The sequence below is a fragment of the Colletotrichum siamense genome (genome assembly GCF_013390195.1).
Source record: "Colletotrichum siamense strain Cg363 chromosome Unknown KSG_Cg363_contig16, whole genome shotgun sequence".
In the NCBI taxonomy this organism is placed as follows: domain Eukaryota; kingdom Fungi; phylum Ascomycota; class Sordariomycetes; order Glomerellales; family Glomerellaceae; genus Colletotrichum; species Colletotrichum siamense.
Genome location: NW_023501029.1, coordinates 118260 through 137866, shown reverse-complemented (window position 1 = coordinate 137866; position 19607 = coordinate 118260).

Sequence of the window (19607 nt, the reverse complement as noted above, 5' to 3'; positions counted from 1 at the left end):
AAGCTGTAAATGCTAACCATTTCAATAGAAATGTGTCGAGGCGCTCTGGTTGCCTCCGCACGAACAGGGCAGCCACCACGCACTTGGAAAACCTCGCGCGTATCGCTCCTCGTCTCCTCCCCAATCGCCTGCAAGCGAGGCTGGCAGATTTCGGCCTGCAGCCTCCCTCGGTCCATTCATTGTCGCCCAATGCTGAATTGTGTTTTACACCAAGTCGCCCTGTTTCTTAGCGAGCGGGCTGTGCAAACCGGTCATTGTCTTCCTCCAGCGACAAATACTCGAACAAGAAACGCAGGTTTACGATGGCGGGTCGAAGCCAGCGTCAGCGGTACGTTCCATGCAGGTCATGAAAGGGAAAACGGATTCCAATCTTTTCTATTGAATGCATCGTCTCCAGGATATGACGACCCATGCCAAACCCTCCTCATCTCCCCAGTCAAAGGCATCGAAGTCCCAAGCACCGGGCTCCGAGATACACCGGCTCTCGCTTCAATTGAAAGGCCCATTACGTCGAGTCTGTGTTCGCGGACAGCAACATGCCTCGAGAGGGTGCACACGAGTCAAAACCAACGACAAGAACGAGTCTCAACCCAAAGGCCACGAGATGGTTCCAACCATGATCCCGCCTCACTGACGCTGGCCCTCGTTATGAACACCGCTTGACGTTGAAAATATCTCGGCGATGTGGGACGGTGGGCGCTGAGAGCGAAAATTTGCTTTTGGAGTGAATCTTCCATGGTGTATGTTACGCTCTTGTTCTGCTCAAGATTATCAACGGCCTTCTATTCGGATTTTACCGCCCGGCCGCTCCTCCCAACCGGTTCAGAGGGTTCGCACCTTGGAGACATCGATCCGGCACGCTATCCCGCTTTCTTCCCTGAAGATGTTGCTCTGGGATGAATGATCCATTGATTGTCAATTGCCCTTTGAACTGCAACTCCCTGGGCTCACGAAACAATGCTGACGCGAGATTTAAAATACAGACTAGTTCTTCTGCTCCTATACCGCGCTGTCCATGCCGAAATTGACCCATGCCTCTCAATCCTTACTCTACCAAATCTTTCTGAACGCAATAAACTACACTCATCCATCAACTTGGCATTAAGCCTCCCTCCCGATACTGTCTTCCACCGCCCCAACTAATATGAGTTCCCAAACTGCCCGGCCATCAGTCCATCCATGCCATAGGACAGACACTGTTCAGCTCCTGCTCGCTCGAAGCAACCTTGGCATTGAAGCTGAACCTCGAGGGCCGCGGCGGCCGAAGCACAGGCAGCACGTTATCAACGTAGTCAACGCGAGTCCGTCCATCAAGCAACGCATCCGCCACGGCGTGCGCAAGTCCAACATTGTCCGCCCGGTCGGGATCTACAGACGTACTGCTCACGCCGAGGTCAGTCATGCGCGCGAGCCAGACCTGCAGAATCTTTTCACGGCACAGATCGTGAGCCGCGCGACCGGTCGAGCCGGCGGGTGATCCCGGATGACACTCTGGCGCGATCGGGTGCATGCCCAGAAACTCAAACAGTTCTGGGCCGGGTCTGGCACTGGGGCTATTGTGACTGGTGTACCTCTCCGATGCCATCAGCCGGCGAACGAGGCGGCAGACTGCCTGGCGGGATGGTCGTGGCTCGTCATGGGCTGCTTTCAGAGGCATGCCCTGGGTAGTGGATGGTGCCGCCGGAGTGTAATACGCCGGGACATAATAGGAGAGGAAGAAGCAGATTCCGAATGCTATTAAAACGAAGCAGGAGGCGATGCAAATGTTATGCTCCTTGTGCGAGCGTTTCGAGGTGTCGCTTTCTCGTGGGGGATGATTCGGGGCCACGCCTCGCGTGTTGCTGGATCGCGCAATAGAGCGCACCGGAGGCGAACGTGTTGAAATGTTGACCGGCATTCTCAACTATAAGCATGCGTTCGAGCCGAATTGTAGGAGTTTGTGATGAACCGAAGAGTATGTATTCAGTGGGAGAAACACGTTTGTCTTATGGACCATGCAGCCAACGGCCAGCTCTTTTATTCGGATACGCCGAGCCGCCGTGCTCCAATATCAGACTGGTAAGGGGAACATGATCGTTCTGTGACAAAGTATGAGGAGTGATATGTCAGACTCCTCGGCACGGATGATAGTAATCAAAGAGACCGCACGGATAGTTCTATCAGGGCCGAATGGACGTCCACAATTTCTACGAGTCACATCATGTTTGTTGCTATTGGCAAGCTCTTTGGCGAAAGTGAGAGCGTTCACTGAACCGGTATCAGCCTCATATTTTTTCATTGAGAGACAAAACTGGCCCCGACAATTTGAATCAGCCATGGCAAGCGTGCCTGTGGCCTTGCACCAAGCAAGACCACAAAGCTGTGAAACCGAGAAAGGTCCAGTAACCCAAGTTTGAAGCCGACCAGGCTCAAATCTACCAGGTTCAAACTGACCAGGCTCAAGCCAACCGGCCACACCTACAGTGTACAGAGGGTTCTGCCTCTCTTTGCGGTGGTCCGATCTCGATGCAACTATAGAAAGCAAGATCCTCCGCCTGGTCATGATTCATTTCATCCTTCCAGCACCCCGACATCTCCAGCTCACAACCTTAGCTCAACTAAGACATATTTTCTACCACCAGCCCGCAAACTCCGTTCAACAAGACACATTCGCTACCATGGAATCCAACGAGTCGTCGGCCCGCGAAAGACGACGCGAAGAAAGACGCAGACAAAGAGCGTACGACAGAGAACTCGAAGAAAGACTGCTGCAGGAGAACGCGGCGGCGGAGGCCACGATGTCTCTTGTGTTCGAGGGCGGAACCAGCACCCAACACCGACCAGAGGGCGTTCAAAGCGACAGCGGGAAGGCCATGGCAGTTGCACTGCGCCGAAACGTTGATTGCGGTTCCTCGCAGAACAAGGTTGTGCGATGGGCGCAGGATGACGAGGTGATTGAGATCCCTCGCCTGACGTATGGCGATGACTCCGATGCCGCGGTTTCCCGAGGAGTCACCACGCGAGAGAACACGGTTATCGCCACCGCCGCTTACATGGACGAGAACGCACTGTCAGAGCATCACGCAGCCACTCGGCCGGGCAACAATCTCAGCTACGTTGACGGCCTGTTCATCAACGCCGGCGCCCACGTCGAGTCGCTGACATGGACCAAGACCGAGACGAACAACCACAATCACTACTACGCCCATGCGCAGGCACAGCAGCAGCAGCAGCAGCAGGAGCAGCAGCAAACCACAATCGAGGCTGCTCCCAAGCAAGACGGAACTCGACAGGGACTCGTCTCGCGCATCCTCCAGTCTCCGCACTTCTACAAGTGGCTAATGTACGCCATCCTCGCCTTCGTTGTCATTCTCATGGTCTGTATGACGGTCTCTTGGGCTTGTCAACTTGTTATGGAGGCGGTTCTCTTCCCGTTCCTACTTGCCCAACTCGTCGGCACGGGAGTGATGAACGTTTATCACGGCACTCTCGGGAGGATATTTTCGTCTACTGCATCGTACACCCAGGCGCCGGCGCCGGTGGAAGACAACACCGCCGGCGGCTTGTACCAGACCGCCGCCATCGTCATATCGCCCCTGATTCCCTACCTCTCCCGACTCGCGGGCGTCACTGGCCAAGCGGACCTCGTTACCCGCGAGACCCAGAGCCTCCTCTTGATGATGCCCCCAAGCGACGGTGGCTTGCAGGCCGCTGGGCAGATTTCCATGGTCCTGGAACACTTGCAGACCGTGCAGGACGAGACTAACGTGGAGTGGGAGCGTCACCTGCGAGACGACCTACGCGCCACGCGCCGGGCAACGGCTGAGCTGCGCCGGCTCCAGCCCGATGCAGAGCGGAAGGTGGCCTCGTGGTGGTGGTGGATTCTCTGCGAGACGCCGCCGCCGGCGTTGGTCCCGGGAAGATGGTGCGCAGGTCTGCCGTCGCGCGTCGTCGCCGTTCTGGACAAAGCCATTGACGTGGCGCAGGGGGCCAGGAAGATCCGGGAGGTGCATATCAAGGACGGACGCATTCTTGTCTCCGCCCACGACGTCAAGGAGGAGGTGTGCCGGCTGCATGATCAGGATGTTCTGGGCGGCATGGTCAAGGAAGTTGCGCGGCAGATCTCCGCCCAGGTCAAGGATAGCGGCAGCGACGTGCCCGACGGCGTAGTCAAGGAGGAGGAGGACGAATTGAACGAGGGCATCGCCGCGGCGGGAACAATGACAGCGACAACCGAGAGCCTGCGTCGAGCGGAGACACGCCTCAGCGACCAGCGCAGCGGGCTCCGGGTCAACTGCATGGCGGCGGCGCACGTAGAGGCAGGGGTCGGCATCGTGCGGGACAGGCTGGTTGCGCAGGTTGACGCTTTAGAGGAGATCTCGGACTCGTTTGTGTGGCTGCGGCAGAGCGTGGTGGACCAAGAGAAGAGCGTCCCCGACGCCATCGAGAAGGGCATCGAACTTCTTGCGACTCTGGAAGCGGAGCTCATGAGATGCATGTGAAGTGGAACAAGTTCATGGAGATCACGGAGGTCATGGAGATCACGGAAAGCTTGGACGGCTTGAACGGCATGGAGGGCATGGAGGGCATGGAGGGCATGGAGGACATGGAGATGGAGGTGGGTAGACTGGCACATTGAGAGATTACCCAGCTATGAATCCTGTGACGAATACGTAGAGCCGCATGACACAAGACTGGCTTCAACATGAAGAACAAAGCTCCAAAGAGTCTTACAGATCAAATCCCAACAAGAGCAGGTCAACGGTGGCACCGAGGACATGAGAACCTCCCTGCGCACCGGGTATGCCCTGAACCAGTTCCTGGACGATGATGTCTAAACCCTCCCGCAGCAGCGCCGCCCTCTTTCGAAGATGGTCGGTCTGGTCGTCCAACAGGCGCAACTCATTCCGCAACGTCTGCGCTTGACCGTTGTTGTTGTTGTTGTTGTTGCGACCACGCCAAAGGGCCATGATCTCGTCGCCTTGGATGTGCCGCAGCTCCAGATGCAGCTCTGCCAGCTTGTCGAGCAGGAAACGGTATTGCGGAAGCAGCTCGGCCTCGTTGTTGTCTTCCGGGGACGGCGTCAAGCATCGTGATGGGAGGGGCTGTTCATTGTCGCCGTTATCAGGAGGGAGCGTCGAGCGTCGCGATGGAAGGGGCTGTTCGTCCTCGTCGGCCTCAGAGGGGAGCGTCATGCGGTTTCGCCGGGGTTTAACGACCGTTGCAGGCGGGGTGGGCAGGTTGACAGGAGGGACCTGTCGTCGAGGGGATCGAGTGGTGGTGGTCTGCGCGATGTTGTTGTTGTCAGGGGCAACTCTCGGACCAACCGACCGTTGAGACTGGCCGCCGAGCCAGGTCTGGAATGGGAGAATACGGTCCCGGGTGGGCGGCGTGATGTCGTCTGGGCGCAGCGAGACCGGCTGCTTGTCCTTCCGGGTTGGCCGATGCGACTCAATGGGTTCCGACGCACGGGAGGGGCGCAGCCCGGGTCCGGCGGGCCGAGCACGGGATGTGGAAGGTTGCAGGTCTGCCGGCGGCAAGAGCTCTTCACGAGGAGACACACGCGAATGGAATACGGGGGGCGGTGAGGAGGGCGGCGGCGGCGGCGGTGGCGGGGGAGGCTGGCCCGCGATGATATCTTGTTGTTGCTCTTTCGGGTCATGATCCTGACCTTGGTCGTCCGCGTCGGGCATGTCGGGCGCGTCTGCCATTGTAACGTCGCCCTGCCAGGTCGGGAGGGTCCAGGCATCAAGGGCCGGGGGGTAGCTGGTTCCAATCGCTGAATGTCAGTCATGGCTCGCGGTTCGCCAACGGGTGGGTGCAATGCAAGCAACGCGCAACTCACAATCTGGTTTGGTCACCATCCTTGACACCCTCGAGCATCTCGTTGCACCCCCTCTGGTTGCTGAGCTCCTCGATCCGCGCCTTGAGGGCGCTGGCGATCTTTGGGTAAATGACATCGACATACTTCTGGCCAAGGTCCGCAATACCAAGGGCCTTGTGCAGCTCCGCGAGGTGGAAGTCGGGTGAGGCCTTGGTCAGTTGGTGTCGGATGATGTGGGCGCGTATCTTGGTTTTCTCGGAGGCGGAATAGGAGAGACGCATGCTCTGGACGATCTTGACGCCGTGGAAGGTCTGGCGGGTTCAGTCAGCAATCAGACATGTTCCCGGTGGTTGAGAGAGGCTTACGTCCGCCGTGGCATCGGCGAAGAAGTTGGACTTGACCATGTCGATGTCTGGGTCCGCCCTCGGCGCAAGACGAGTCACGGAGTGAGCAGCCTTAGAGGAGGCTGAAACGAACGAGCTGTCACACTGTGGGAAGAAAGGTTGCCAAAGGAGGCCGAGACGAGACGAGCTGTCGCAACGTAGAGAGGAGAAGAAAGGAACGAAAAAAAGGTTGCTGAAGGAGGGAGATGCGGAAGTGGACGAAGCTGAATGGCTTCTGAATGGAGGAGGCGGGGGCAAACGGAACCGCATCAACCTGGATGGGACCAACAGAATGGACGCAGACGACGCATTGACGTGGCATCACAGGAAGGCCAAGAACATGGAGACTGAAGAAGAGTTTCGCTGCATGTGTATCAGCCAGGGTAGGTGGCCGCAGCAAGACATGAAGCGGTGAATACCAACACAAACGGAGAAGAAAGCCAACCTCGGGGAATCAACACCACCACCACCATCATCGCCATCATCGACGCCACACATTCACCTCCTCCTCATCCTCTTCCTCGACCACCCCTGCGCCAGCACTCAGCAGCCTCATCTCGGCGTCAATCTCGCGCATGCGGACATCGTTGTCGGTGAGCGCCTTGAGAGCCTCCTTGTAGTTGTCCATGACAGCGGCGCGCTGCCTCTGCAGGCTTCTCATCCGTTTGGCGGCGTTCGGGGCAGGGCTGAAGATGCCGTCTCCGCCGAACGGGGTCGCTGGACGTGTCCGGAGCGTGTTGTTGTTGGTGTTGCTGTTGGGGGTCACTGGCGAGGGGGCGTTGGCGCGCCTGTTGGTGTTGGGAGTACTGGGGCCGGGGAGGTTGTCTTGACGGTTGCCGGCGTTGGGGCGCGCACCAAAGCCGTATGATCGCGGGGTGCCGGGGTCCGATGTCATGTCGGAGGGATCGACGGCGCGGGAATCGTCTTGGAGGGATCTGAGGAGGTCTTCGTCGGGCTTCTGCGGCGTGCCGCGACCTCCTCTGCAGCCACGGCTGCGGTTCTTGCGGTCCGGAAGGGGTTGCGCCGGTGATTCGTTGTGGCGATCGAAGGTGTTCCTGATCTTCTTGAGATGCCCAAGCCGCTGGGCTCTGCCGTTCTCGAGGTGCATGCCGGTCAGGGAGGTTGAGATGGTATCCGCATCGTCCGAATCGTCGTCGTTGTTGTTGCTGCTGCGGCCCGGGTCTCGGCGGGGATGCTGCTCGCTGGCGAGGAATTGAAACTCCTCCTGCAGAAGCTCCGTGGGCCTCAAGAGGTTGAGCGCGTCGACGTACTGGCATCTCAGGCGATCGTCGCTGCTGTAGGCTTCCTTGGCCGCATGCCGGCGGATGTCGTCGTCTCGGTCGGCGATGTTGACAGCTCCAGCTCTGAGGAGGACCCCAAGAAAGCCGCGCTGGGGCTCGTCAGAGTCTCGAAAAGCGGAAACAGACATGATGCAAAGGACGATGTTGTCGACGTGGCTTGGGTATGAGACACGTCGTGAGGGGTTGGAGGAGGAGAAGAAGCAGCGGTGAGGCAGATGAAAAGCGAGGAGACAAGTGAAGACTGCGAGACTCAAGACAGACGAGCAAAGGTCTTCTTTGAGAAGTAAACAACTGAAGAGAGCCATGTCCGTGCTTGCGATGCGAGAGACATTTTGGCGGCTCCAACCTGGCAGAGAATGTGACTTCTCATTCTCCCGCACACGAGAAGGGCAGGCGATTGGCCGATCTCCCCATGCAGACACCAGCATCAACCTCTCCGTCTTGGCAGCATGGCATCTGCTGTGGTGTCCCATGCAGTTCGTCTGGTGTGTATCCGTAGTTCGTCTCTCACATCCTCCACTTGCCATGCAGCTCATGCGTCATGCGGTTCATCCGCCCGTCAGCAGTTCGTCCGCCAGTGGTTCGTCAGGCGGTTCGTCCGGCATGCATCGCGTCCCTAGCTGACGACCGATGCAGGATGCAGGAACCAGCAGCGCTGGCAGATGTGCCGTCCGATGTGACAGGTGCATCTCTCTTGTTGGTTGGCTAGCATCGATCTGGTCGGCCACCCTGGACCAGCCAACGTTCGGCAAAGGCTCAATTGTGGATGAGGGGAAACTGGCGAAGGTGAGCTTGGGCGTTGAAAGAGTGAGGTTGACGGTGGTTGGCCCAGCAGGTGGACAGCCAGCCCCAGATACCGAGACACGTCCCTGCGCAGTGAGAAACATCAACCCCTGGAAGAGAATACCACACACCAGAAGACTTCTCTGCGCCCTGTCGCCGCTCTGGGCCATATCCTGGACATCTGGATCATGGTATCAAGCTCAGGATCATGAAGAGCGGGGCGGCAAACGGTGAACATGTGTCGGTGTGAGCGCACCCCGTCGAACCACCAGACGCCGCCCAACGAGAGCGAGACCAGACCCAAGGTCTGTCTGCGCGAGCGCAGCTTTGGCGGAGAACAGGTTGCTTCTGCGAGAAGCGACAAAAGGCAGCCCCTTCGTCATCTGCGACGTGTCTGCTGCCTTCTCTGCTGCAACGCCCTCTTTTTCTTCCCTGGGCTTGCGCGCGCGAACACACACACAAGACTCAAATCATCTGTAACTTTGTGATGATCTCCGGCATCTCCTCAGATGCCCCCATCGCGCACGTCTCTTTTGCGCTTGCAATCTCTTGCTCAATTTCGTTGCCACGGGCATCCCGTCAACACGGGCCCAACAAGCCGCCGGCTCCGTCATCTCCCACATCCACACTTCCACCCAAGACGGCACAATCGCCCCGGCACCTAACACCACCACACCCGCTCAAGACGGGAGCAATCTCCCTTGGGCTTGCGCACACAGACTCCATCATGTGCATCCGGCATCTCCTCAGACGCCATTCACGTGCTCCTCTTCCGCGTGTCAATTTCGTTGCCCCGGCATGCCATCACAACTTCCCAGCTCTGTTTCCACATCCACACATCCACTCGAGACGGCAACAATCCGCCCGGCAATATGGCAGATCATTGGGCTTCGCTCGATGCCACGCGCACCCCAATCCTCCAGGCGCCCCTTCTCCCACTTGGCGCCAGCGTTACACAGCAATCTCGCTCCCGTCTTGCCAATACGCAACCGCGCAGGGGTGCAAACAAACACCCATCCACAGCCACCTAGCCACCCAACGCCACACATTCTCGCGTGCGAGCGCCTACCTCAGCCACAGCCACAGCCACAGCCACCAACAGCTCCCGCCGTCATGTTCGAGAGGGAAGATTGGCCATGCAGAGACCGGTTCGGAAAGGGGGATGTGATTTTGCGGACCGGGCACCGCAATCTCCCATTCTCTTGACTGATTCCCCTCTCCTGTTGGTCTTTCGACTCCCTCTCCCGTCGCGGTGGCCGGCTTCACGGCCAACCCAACTTGCCGCAGCGATTCGCGCCCCGCGTGCGCCATGTCCTTTGCCCGCGCTTCTTCCCATCTCTGTCCTGAGCGTCCTGTCTGCCCGGCCGTGGCGCTCAAAGATGGCAAGACGTTGTGTGCAGAGACATCGGCAGCAGCGGTGGTCGCAGCGCAGCGAAGCCAAGGATTCACGGCCAACAAACAACCACTTCCCAGCCAACTTGCCGCAGCGATATGCGCCCTGCACGCGCCATGTCCTTTGCCCACCACGCCTCTTCCCACCTCCGTCCTGAGCGTCCTGTCTGCCCGGCCGTGGCGCTCAACGGTGAGAAGACACTATGCGCATGGACATCGGCAGCAGCAGTGGCAGCAGCGCAGCGGGTGCTTCTGAGTGGGAGGCGCGGGATGGTGCAACAAGGTGGTGGGAGATGTAGGCGGCACACAGGGAGAATGTAGTTGCATGTATGTGTAGTGTCTTGATCTGCCGGGGGGACGCCCCTGGCACGCAAGATGCCGCACTGTCCAGTTCGCAGGAGGCAAGAGTAGATGGAGGTTTTGGAACAATGTGTGTTTGCGTGGACGTTGTGAGCGTGGTCGGTGTGTGCCGCCTCCGGGCCCGTGAGACGGGGGGAAGCCGTGTAGTCCGGGGCGTGCGGAAGCCTCCGCCGAGAAGAATGTACAAGAGTTAGCATAGAAACAATCTCTTCCAAGGTCGCGCGTGTTGTGCACAGTGCTAATAGCACTATATCCGCAGGTGATGTTTGGTATTTCTACCAAAGGCCAAGGCAGCATTGCGGGATCCCACCGCATCGGGCGCATGTCCACGGCACTTGTTGCAACGCAAACACCGCAAACACCTCACCCACCGCCACCACCACCATAACATCCATCTCCACCGCGCTGGCTATCATCACTAGATCCCTCGGGCCTGTCGCGTACACGGCCAGCGACCCAAAGATGCCCCGCAGCCGCAGCCGCAGCAAGAGCCAAGGCCGTGTCGACCCCGTCCGCCGGGCGTGCCAGCTGCGCCGTTTCCACCGCGACCTGCAGGCCAAACACCCGTACAAGAAGGACCTGATCGCCAGGTTCGACACCGACACCCTCGCGGCCATCGATCTGCTGATCGGGGAAGGCACCGATTGGCAGGTTGTGCTGGACGGCGAGACTGAGCATGACCCGAAGTGGATGAAGAAGCCCCAGTCCCTTCCATCGGCCATAGGCTGGATCAAGAGGTGGGCGAAAGATGCTGCGAATGACCAGGAACATGTAGACGGTGGAGATGGCCCACCGCAAGTAGCGACGACCGATGATGTCGATGCGGCAAGCCTCGAGAGTCCTGCCGGCAGCGAGCGTGAACAAGCTCCGGCGACGGATAACGTCGGTACGGCCGACCTCGATGGTCCTGCTGGTTCTTCAGCCGACCCGGATCCTCCTCTTTGGAACTTGCAGGCAGGCGAAAAGGCACGCAACGCCTTTGAAGAAGGTTTAAAGGTTCACACCGCGGGACCCCTCGACACAAGACCATCCAACGGACCCTCTAACATAGAGTCTCTCGTCCCGAAGCCCCTCTTCTCGAAGCCATCCGACACGGAGCTCCTTGTCTCGAATTCCCTCTTCTCGAAGCCCCTCAACGCGAAGCCCCTCAACACCGGATCCCTTGTCTCGCAACCTCTCTTCTCGAAGCCCCTCGACACAAGACCTTCCAGCGCGGGGCCCCTCGTCTCGAGGCCCCTTGACACGGCCGCCGGCAAGTCGAATAGGACCGAACCACGGGCAATTCGCTACCAGAACGCGCAGATGTATCCGTCACTTCCAGTCCACTCCCGACCAAGCAACGAACAGCCGCGTTCCTCTTTCCGGCTGCCGACCAACGCTCGCGAAAGCTTCGGCTCTCAAGAAGTCGTAGACGCCATTGCCCGGTACACGTCTTCCAGCACAACATCTCACTCTACGGCCGTCCATAAGGAAACAGAGGCGGAGGCCCTCGAGCGCCGGGAGAAGGACCTCGCACGCAAGAGGGAAGAGAACGCCCTGGCCACGGCGGCGTACGACGAGATCCCGCAGCCATATTTGGACTGGCTCATGGCGTACAAAGACGCATCGCGCCGGCAGCGAGCCATGGAGGAGGCGGAAGAGCAGTGCGAAGCTGTGCAAGCCAGGGTCAAATTGGAGCGAGATGCGCTGGAAGTCGCGATGCGGGAGCTGGAGGGAGCGAAGAGAGCGGTAACGAATGCCAAACAACGGCTCGAGCTTGCCATGGGACGCAGGTCTGGCCACGAGGGGGCTGTGCTTAGTCGTGATGCCGGTGCTGCTGATGATGATGCGCCGCTTCATGCGTTGCGTTCCCACCGCAAGCAGAGAGCCGAAGCATACAACACGGCGTTGGAGAGGTGCACGACAGCCGCCAAGGAACATGCAGCGGCGTACGATGACTGGACCACGGCGCGGGACGCGTATCAAGAGGCGGAGGTCCTCGAGGCACAGCGCAAACGTGCGTGGGAGCAGCTCCGCGGCGTGCGTCGAGGTGATGTCGGTCGATGAGAAGAGATCGGTCTGGTGAATCATGTAACATTAGCTTTGGACTCTGAGGCTTGGGGTATGCTGGAGACACCAATGTTGGCTCGACATACTTAGAAACCTAGTCTGGATTGCGCCTATCGTATGCTACCTACTGCTGACTGCGCGCGCCACGTCGCATGCTCTCTGCCCACCACCATTCCCGTTGGCTCTGGCTGCGGCGTGCGTTATTTGTGCCCCAATTCGCCAAGCCTTGGAGCTGTGTAATCGTGGGACCCAGAGCGGGAATGTACCAATGCGTTCGTGTCAGCACCTGGCACCATCCTCCAGCTTGCTCCCATGTCTCGGTGACCCACGGCCCGCCGCGCCACCAACAGGCCATGTCGTCTGCTTGCTGGACGTCCAGCAGCGGCGTGCCGAGGAGGGCTGCGGTGCGATTGCCCTGCGCGTGTAGCTCTGACACTACCGTACCCAGGAGCTGGCGAGAGAAGCCGATGGCCCATGTCAGAGCCGAGGTGGTGTCGAGCAGGGGTAGGAGCTGGTCGTAAGGCGGGATGATGCGGGCGAGAGCGAGCTCGGTGGCATTGAGCCGGGCAGACGAAGGGCCGGCAAATCGCCATCCGGAGGTACTGTCGCGGGTATCGTTGCGCAGCTTCTGAGCGCGCGCGTCTAGGACGACGTCGGACCGGAGGATGTTGACGAGCAGGCTCAGACTGATGACGGCCCTGGCGACGGTGTGCTGAAGGGAGTCCAGGTCGTCGGCAGCAGTGTAGACGGCTTGTGCAAAGCTTGACGGCCTGCCTCGAAGCTCCGGGGCTTCGAAGAACAGTGTGCTGATGGTGTGCAGCACGCTGTGCGATGTCTCGTTGTAGAAACGAAAGTCTTGGCCGCGCGAAGTTGTGGCGTTATCCTTGTATCTATCATCGTTGTGGAGAGGGAGTCGGTCTTTCAGGGCTTCGAGGAGATGGAAGATGGCGTAGGTGGAGGTCGAATGCCAGGAGGACGTCAGGGTGGCCGCTGCCTGGTACCAGCGCGGGCCGACGTTCAGCGTGGAGCGCGACACGTCTCGGCACAGAAGCACTGCGTCCGCGTGTAGGGACGGGCGCGATCGCGAGGACCAAGCCTTGACGGCGGCGCAGAGCTCAGATGAGGCCGTGTTGAGGTGATTGAAGAAGTCGGCGACGGTCATGTTGCCCGGGAGGATCTCTCGGGGGTTCGGGTGGATGCGGTAGTGTCTGTCGACGATGTCTTGGGCGCTGCCAACCACAGGGAGAGGGGCGACGGCGTGGTGCTGCAGCAGGGAGATGAGGTCGTCGAAGACTCGGAGCGGCGCCTGACGGACGCGGGATGGAGCTGTCGGAGAGCCAGATCGGGGTGGAGACGACGGCGAATAGGTGCCGGACGCATTGAACGAGATGATGAGAAGGGCGGTGGCAGCAATGGTCACGAGCCACAAGATGAGAAGCCAGAGCCGGGATAATGAGGATGGGGGCGAGAGCCAGAAGGAGCATCGGGGCGGACGAGACGGAGACGAGAACAGAGGGATCGTCTCCTTGACGATGCAGAAGTCGATGTTATTCGGGTCGATATCGGTATCGGGCGTATGCGCATACACGTAGGCGACGGTGCCATTATCGCGCAGGCGAAGATTGAGGGGGCCAAGAGGCGACGGAGAGAAGTTAGGATCGAACGTCATATTGACGGTTTGGAGGTTCAAGGACGCGTTAGCTGTGTCCTCGGCGGCGGGGCCGGGGCCTGTGCCATTGGCATCTTGGACAGCATCGTAATTGCTGTCTCGGAGGAACTCGCGTTGCAGAGATACGGTGAATCGAAGGGTAGTGTGTTTGGGGGTGTTGCCGTTGACATTGGTGTCGGCGTCCGAGTCGGAGGCGGATTCGGTGGTGGCAGCAGTGTTGATTGACGGGGGAGGAGATGGCCGAGGCAGCGCAAGTGTCGAGTCTGAGGAGTCGGCCATCTGTGGCTGTCGCTGTGGCTGTCGCTGTGGCTGTCGCTGTGGCTGTCGCTGTGGCTGTCGCTGTGGCTGTCGCTGTGGCTGTCGCTGTGGCTGTCGCTGTGGCTGTCGCTGTGGCTGTCGCTGTGGCTGTCGCTGTGGCTGTCGCTGTGGCTGTCGCTGTGGCTGTCGCTGTGGCTGTCGCTGTGGCTGTGGTCGCTACTGCGTGTCTTACTGTGGCTTCCGCAGTGGCTGTGGCTGGTAGCTCGGGTGCAGCTGTTGTAATGAGAGAAAAAAACGGAAAGGAGACGGCAGTTGGAAAAAAGGCAGGAATAAACAGAGTTTAATGTTTTCCTGGTGCTGAATGGTAAGTTGTACGGCTTTTGCTCTCGTCCGTTTGTCTATTTTTTACCCATTGTTTGTTCATCAATAATATCATCTGCGACTGTTCCAATGCGAAGAGGGAGACTGGCTGTTATTGATTGGTGCCCAGTCTCGCGGACGTGGCCCACTGTGCGCACTGTCCAGAACCGTACCTTAAGGTAGGTTAGCAGTTGAGCTTCCACCGTTGGTCCATTCACTGGGAGGAACCCACCTCTTCATTGCGGGCTCACCGAGCCCCGAAAAATCGCTGTTCCCAACTGCTGCCCTCGACCCTGTGTCTACTAAGGCAGCCAATGCAGCGAGCATGAACTGGATGAATGGTTAGGGACACGGCGGCTGGTGGTGGTGTCTGCGACGGCTTTCTCGTCAACCGGTCCCTTTCAACGTTGGAGCGTCTCCGAAGCTGAAGACGGCCGGCCGCCTTGGCTGATGCCCACTAGACATCTCTGCAGCCTGGAATGCGACATTGCAATCTGAAAAAAAAAAGCAGCCATGCGCCGAATGACGGTAGACTTGTTCATGCCTGGTCTGCTGTCCCTTTACCTGGGGCTGATCACCGTCTTACTTCCAGCGGGCACTCGTGGCGTGCATCGAATTTGTTGTGTATCCCGACTCGTGCCGCGCATGCAATCGATAACATCACCACCCTCAATTAAGTCGTTTCGTAGCTCAGTCGCCAAATAATACTTTCGCCTGTCAAGTTTCACTCACAGCCCAAGAGAGGCATCACCATGGTTTTGGTCCGCATGAAACTGAGCTCGTTACCGATTTTGCTCCGTACGAAACCTGTTCAGTGGCTCGGTGCCGAAAATCAGCACCACCCCACTGAACATGGAAATCGGTATCCTACCGATTTTGTCACTAAAAATCGGGAGGTATCCACTAAAGGCGCTGTACTTATAGAGGGTACCTCCCGATTTTTAGTAGTAAAATCGGGAGATATCTACTAACCCCTCTGTAGGTACAGAGGGTACCTCCCGATTCTAGCTCTGTGATCGGGAGGTACCTACCACCCAAAGCACGCCCACCCACCCGGATATCCCCGCATGAGCCGGCCTTCCACAGATGGCGACTTATTCCCATGGTCGCATCTCAACACAACTATCCTGCCGCATCTTTGGCTCGCTCCGTCAAAGACTCGGGGAAGTTGTGGCAGGCCACCATCAATCCCGTCGCCTGAAAGTTTGCTATCCGGTGCACGCAGAGGCGACCGTTGAACAATAGCTTCTGTTTGCCCCTCGCACCCCGCACCCTCCGGCCTGTCTTCGATTGACATGCGCTTGGGAGGTTAAGTCTGCGACGAATCCCAGGAATTGCGGATCGCCATGTCGGCTGGTCGACACAAGTCGTGGGAGCAATCTCCACGGTTGAAGAGTCAAGGACGATGTTGAACCGCTTTGGCGTGCACCCCAATGATTGATGCAGCGAGGACATCGCTGTTCGGGAATTTCAAAAGGTGAATGCTCCAGCTCTGGGGGGGTCAAAGCTTCTTCTGGTGCTTCCAGCTGCAACGAATCAACGATGTGGGTGAATGCTGCTGACGTCATACCCCGAGCGAAAAATCGCACGAGACACGTGACTGCGCGCTCACCCCAACGCGTCGCGTCGCGCACCGCACCGCATCCCCACCGCACCTGTCCCAGAAACCAACGACACAACTCCACGACTTTGTCGCGAGTGACGGTCCATACCACATCACCACCACCCACTGCAACGACAACGAACGTCAACCTGAAATGAAAACCAACCCCAGGAAAGATATGCGTGTCCGACCCCAAAGCCGAGCGCCTCTTTCACAACTTCGTCAATTGCGAAACGACGTGGACCCGAAGTTAGTCGGCATCCGTCAAGCAGCGAAGCCCTTGAAGCCGAACAGGGCCGTCTCCTTTACGCCGTGATCCAATGATCGGGCCGCGGCCGTCAACGTAGATGGATACGACCCCCAACCCAGATGATGACGAGCTGGCCGAGGGGGCAGTTGGTTCCCCAGAAATTTTCGTGTCAAAATTTCTTATGTCAGCGGAATTGTGCACCCTGATGATCAACGCACGTGCACCTACGCATCTGCAAACGGCCAAACACACAATCTCGTCGTCCATGTCTGCTCCCGACACACCTTTCCCGCCTAATATCACCAACGCCGCCCTCACAGACGATCTCAATTCGCGCACAAGAATTCCGGTGCCCAGCCATGCTCGTGGGCACCCAACCCTTGTCGAACCGTCGCATTCTTGCCTGTCCCTCCCATCTCCTCCCGTCCCTGTTACGCGCCGCGAAATGACACTTGCTTGACCTACCCGTTGTGCAGTGTAGCCGTCCCGTCTTGGGCGCAACATGTAATTTAAGCCCTCCTAGCACCTGAAAGATCCTGATGGAGTGCACATTGAGATGGAGAGAAGCGTGTTGCTGTCGCGGGATCAATCCTTGAAAGCTTGAAAGGAAGATTTCAGGCCCAGCCCTGTCGCTTCTTTGGGAACACTCCCTGACCACTGCCCTCTCCTCAGCGTTGGCCCCCATTGAAACTCACAAAGACAAAACACAATTAGCTTCTGAAGACAGGCAGCTGAGAAGACACTGAAGGACACTCAGTGTCGCTCGTCTGCGTTAGTAGGGGAATATCAATCACGTATTTAGGCCAATTCACAGTGTTGCCCATTGCACCGGACGGAAAGGACTGGGTCATTGTACCCCGCGTCACAGCACCGTGCACCGGTGTGTGGTACAATGGACCACTTTACTTGCGCGGAGCAATTGAGTCAATTGAGGCTGGACCTCAGGCACGTGCCTGCCTCACAAAGATGCGCGGGTCGAGGAGATGGTGTTGAGGCGTCCAAATTTGTATCGCGGCTCTGCTAGCCTGTCGTTATTTAAGACGATTTAGCATATATTCGAAACTGCAGAATCATGTAAAAGGCACACATGTATCCGTAAGGCCTGCTAACTACCCGTTCCAAACATCTCGTGAACCTTGTCGCCCTATCTCCTATTCCTGCCGTCTGCTGCCCACGAGAGCATGTATGTTTTTTTTCTTGTTGTTGTTCTCGGATACTAAGAACCCCGATGTAAGGAGGATGTGGCGGGTCATTTTGGACTGCAAATCTCGGCATGGTCGAGTAGTCTCGGCGTTGACATGAATCCGAACCCTCACATCGCAGCAGGCGACCGAGAATCCGTCTGGGGCCTGGACGTCACACCGCACCCTTTTCTCCAACAGGCATTATGGCAAATCCAAATCTCATCTTGTCCGACGAAGAGTCGCATGGTTTCCAAGAAAGAGGGCTGGTATTGGGATGGTCGAGGCAAAGCACTGTTCTCCGTCGTGGGCATTAATTGGCCGCTGAGAGGAGAGCCAAGCAGCAGACCTCGTGTAGACTTCAAGTCCATGAGCTGATTGATGAAAGCTCCTGGATCAAAAGTCGGAGGTGGGCGCGATTGATCTTGTTCTACAGCTCTGGTTTGTGGGCAATCCATTTCAGAGCTAGTGGTGCTGCGGTGTGATATGACGCCTCAGAGGATTGTCTATCGCGACTTGGGTTGAATCTTGCGACATCCGAATGGATCCGAGGATTCGCAGAGCAGCGCCACAACCCATCCCAGAGCCCAACCCACAGAAAGCCGATGACCGCTGACGGTGCAGCGACATAAGTGGGCCTTTGTACACACATGTGTGTACAATGACCCACAAAACACCGGGTGGCGGGCGAAACGGCCCCGGCGTCGTGGTGTTTTGGCACAAGCAAGAGGAGGAGGAAAAGGAAGACGAGGACGAAGCCCCTCTCTTACCCCCTCCTACCTAAAAGTCCAGCGGGAGGGTTTGTAGTAGGCAGGCAAGGTAAGCACGCAGTCCCTTCCATGTTCTCTGGGCTGCAAGAGGGAAGGGATGTCGCAGGAGAAGGAGGTAGGTTCTTCGGGACTGCCGCAGGTTTGCAGCAAGCAAAGGTAGCGAGCGGTACGCCGGACGGACACTACGGCGCACAGGCCGCTGTAGCTACAGTGGCTACCTCCCGATTTGTGCGCCAATTTTGGCAGCAAGCCTCTGACAATGTTCAGTGCCTGGCCGCTAAAAGCGCTGGAGCCGTGCAACAATCATTCCTCCCACACCTGATACCCATCGTGCCATCGCCGTGTCAGCCAGCATCTTGGTCCCTAACAGGATATCATTTTCTGTCTTATTCATGCCCAGAATGACAGCTATCGATGATAATCTTGATTGGTCCCAGTCTTCTTTCTTATACTGTCGGTTCTCGTCATCTCCGCCCCGCCGCCTCGATCCTTGAGCATAGAAACATTGACCCCGCCGATCCAAACAAGACCCAAAGAACTGGTAGCACCGCTGACCGCTTCCAAAGGCGCAGTTTTCCGAATTCACCGGCCACTTTCTCATGCATTATGTTGGAACATGGAATCATACTTCAGCAATTGCAACCCGCCGGGCGATACTCAACTTGAGAATGTGTGCCGAATCTCTTTGCGACCAAGGTCATCTACCTTGGCTATCTGCCCGGGTGTTGGACCCGTTCGGGCAGACAGTTCTATGCGGACTGGTCTTCTTTTGTAATACGCCGCTGACTGCAAATACGAAGCAGTGGGCTCGGTGGAAGTTCGCTTTCCAAGTGGCAATTTCAACGCCTAACAAACCCTCTCGAAATCGCAGTGCCCGGTGGGGTCTGGCGATACAACCCGCCCTACTTAGACTCTTCGGGCATGAAAACATTCTTGATTTGTTGATAGATCCTCTGGTGACTGTCTCCATGCAAATAACTGCGTCCCACGCCCTTGATGAAGCTATCAAATGCAGCATATATGGAAGGCTCCCCCTGTATATTTTGGCTAAGATAGATAGGGAGGACTTGCTCCTCTCGTTCTGGTCTGCGTGGGCTTTTGGGGGGAGCTCCAGTCTGGGGCTGAGAGGTGTGCTGGCTCTTGGGTAGTGTGGCGACTGGGACTTCATGACGCGTTGGGAACGACGAATTACAGGTGTATGTGAAAATATGAGGCAGCAATATGGACTATAATGATGGTTGATAGATAGAAAGTCAAAAAAGGACTGCTCTAAGAAGATCACACGCATAAAGATGACTAAAGGAGACATGCTGAGAAAGATCACCACACAAAGCAGCCTGCCTCACGCACAGCCATAAGTCCAGTGCCCTGGCAGTTGTATGTGGTACTAAAGAGACTGGTTATTCCTGAATCCTTCTGGTGGGAACTCCTAATATAAATGGTTA